The sequence below is a fragment of the Lissotriton vulgaris genome, unplaced genomic scaffold (genome assembly GCF_964263255.1).
Source record: "Lissotriton vulgaris unplaced genomic scaffold, aLisVul1.2 SCAFFOLD_1554, whole genome shotgun sequence".
NCBI lineage: Eukaryota > Metazoa > Chordata > Amphibia > Caudata > Salamandridae > Lissotriton > Lissotriton vulgaris.
This window is the reverse complement of record NW_028245966.1, coordinates 363,385-366,268: the sequence shown is the minus strand read 5'-3', so window position 1 is coordinate 366,268 and position 2,884 is coordinate 363,385.

Below are 2,884 nucleotides of genomic sequence, written 5' to 3'. Positions count from 1 at the left end.
TAGCCTAAAAACTATCGTTAGATGTTACCCTGCTGATGATCATTAATAGATGTCAATAGTTCGTCTGCCTCCAATGGAGAGTGAATGTTATGCATTTTGTTGTTATACATGACCCTCAAGAAAGCGGGGAACCTCATTTGGACAGTTGCCCCCAGAGCCCTAAACTTCTCCATTTTCTGGCCTAACTCCCATTGTCTATCAAGAGTTGATTTCAATAGGTCAGATCTAACAACATAAGAGAAATCTGAAGCTTTTAAAGCAGTGGACTTTAGAGCTAAATTCAAAATCTTCTCTTTTATAGAGTAGGTCAGAAAATTAACTAAAATTTTCCTAGGTTTAGACCTGCCCTGTTTTAAGCGGAAGGGGTCTCTGTGAGCTCGCTGAATATCCTTTTCTAACTCTTCCACGGATTCCTCCAGATTTAAGGACTCTTTAAGCAGGGCAGCTACAAATGTTTTCATTTCACCCCCCTCTTTTCCCTCTGGAACTTTTAGAATTCTAATGTTGTTTCTCCTTGAGTAGTTTTCCAAGGATTCCACTCTCTCTTTTGTTGCGTTCCCATCTCGCCTTAAGTAGTAGATTTTTTCATTGACAGAATCTAACTTGGCTTTTAGCTCAGTTACTGTGCTTTCAAGAGTATCTGTCCTCTCGGAGAGAAGATCTACCCTCTTGTCCAAGGCATCAAACGCTGCTTTTATCTCCTGCTGGTTACGTTTTGATTCAGCGAACCCGTTTTTAATTTCATGAAGTAAATCCTCCAGTGAAATCTTGTCCTTCACCTCAAAGGTCTCACCTGCCTTGCCCTTATCCTGAGCGGCTAGCAGCCCTGCTTCTTCCGGGGTATTATGGGCAGCACCTGAGTCTACTTCTCCTTCCACTTCCACCGCCTCCCCAGGGATGGGACCGGGGACGGAACCTTGGGTGTCATCTATATCGCCCATTTTATTATTGTCCTCTAATGGACCGCAGGGGATCTCTAGAACTTGAGGCAACACCTTGAAATAAGATCTAAGTGAGGGGGTAAGCCTCACTGCACTACCTTTAGTGTTTTTAGATCTTAACTTAGTACAAATTTTTGAGTCTTTGGGACCTTTTTGCCCAGCGAACCGGGGGGTTATGGCCGAAGTTACTGTAGTGGCGGATTTACCGATGTGTACACCGGAAAACACAAATATAGAAGGGCACCGAATACCCTCTTTAGAGCCAAATTCTGATTCTTCTGCAACGACCTTGGTTCCCTCCTTAGCTCCCTCCTTAACGTTACCAGGACTGAGATCCAAATTAGAAAAGGTATCAGTGAGAGTGTTACCTTCCACTCTTTCTAAAGACTGACCCCCTTCCCCGACCCTACTCCCTTTAATGTACACACATCCCTTCCCAACCTCCTTACTTAATGGTAGTGCGTGGGCGGATAATTTCCCTGCTCCTTCCTCCTCAGGTTCCGTCCCTGTCCTTTTCTTGGTCTTTGTTTTAGGTTTAAAGCGATGAGCCCTCTGGGTTTTGCTCACGTTGTGGGTATCTGGTTGAGCTCCTTTAATTGTATCAGTATTAGGGCACTTTACTGATGTAAAAAGGCTGCTGAGATCACCTCTAGCAGCCGCTCTGCGGCTCCTTCGCAGCTCCACGGCTGCCTCTGTCCACCGGGAAAGTGCAGCAAAAGGTGGGATCTTAACACCACACATCCACACACCAGCAAACTGTGTTTTCCTCCGTGAAAAAAAAAAAAAAAAAAAAGGTCAGGAAACCAAACAATTGGAGGTAGCAACCTCCTGTACCTCCTGTGTTCCTCGTAGTACTGTAATGCTGCTTACTCCGCTTAATCCATTCCACTCATAACAACGCCTGCTCGGCTCCTGTTTCATGAGCGCCCCGAGCTGAACACTAACATCAGGTGTTGTGCAGGCAAGCGAGCACCGAGAAAGTGAAATGACAGCGCGTTTACAAACCGCGCGTTTAGATGCCGGCAAGTAACCGGCGGCCCGGTAGCAGAAAAGAAGTGACAGTAACAGGTAGGCAGGTAGCGTTAGAGACCGCCTCCGCCTCCGCCTCTCATGGAGCTCCTCTCACGGGGCTCCGCTGCTCCACTGCTCCGCTGCCTTACCCCGAAGTAACTCCTGCCAAATCGCGCCGATACTCGCTGAAATTCACCGCGATCCAAGACAAGACAAATGGCTTGCGAAGGTCCAAGGCATTACAGGGGAAATACTAAGCACACTGAATACATGCCGAAATTCACCGCGTTCCCACAGGGCTGACTGGAGCTTCATAGAAGAGACGCGACCAGCCCTAACCGGCGGCCGCCATGTTTTCCCCGACTCCCTTTTTCTTTAGCGCTGGTCACAGAAAATAACATTTTAAAACAAATCCTATGTTTACCGAAAAGTACGGCCAACTTCTCCATCCACGAGGAACTGGGCATGCCACATTTAGAGGATAAAATTGCAGTAAACCCCCTCTTGTGCTGGCTAAATAGTTGGATGAACAACGAAATACCGTTCACTCAGAACATTTTATCTGAAGCACTCACATGGGATGGGAAACTAAAGATACCCTGGATAAAGTACATTCGAGACTGCCTTCAAAACCTGGGCAGGTTGGACCTCTTCTTAGCACCACAGTCAGTAACAAAGTATGATGTAACATCTGTAAAGACTACTTTTCTAATGACCCGTCAGTTGGCGAGGTAAGAGACTGAACTGAAGAAGGGCAGTGTGTTGAGCCACACTTTATCCAAAACAGGCATTCAAATAGAACCATATTTATCCTGGGCCATCTCCAGATATGAGCGCTTTTTAATGACTAGATTTCGTTTCGACCTTTTTCATCTGTTGCTAGCCGTGCCCAGTGGAGCTCATAGGGGACAAGTGCTGCCAGCTTGCGGCTG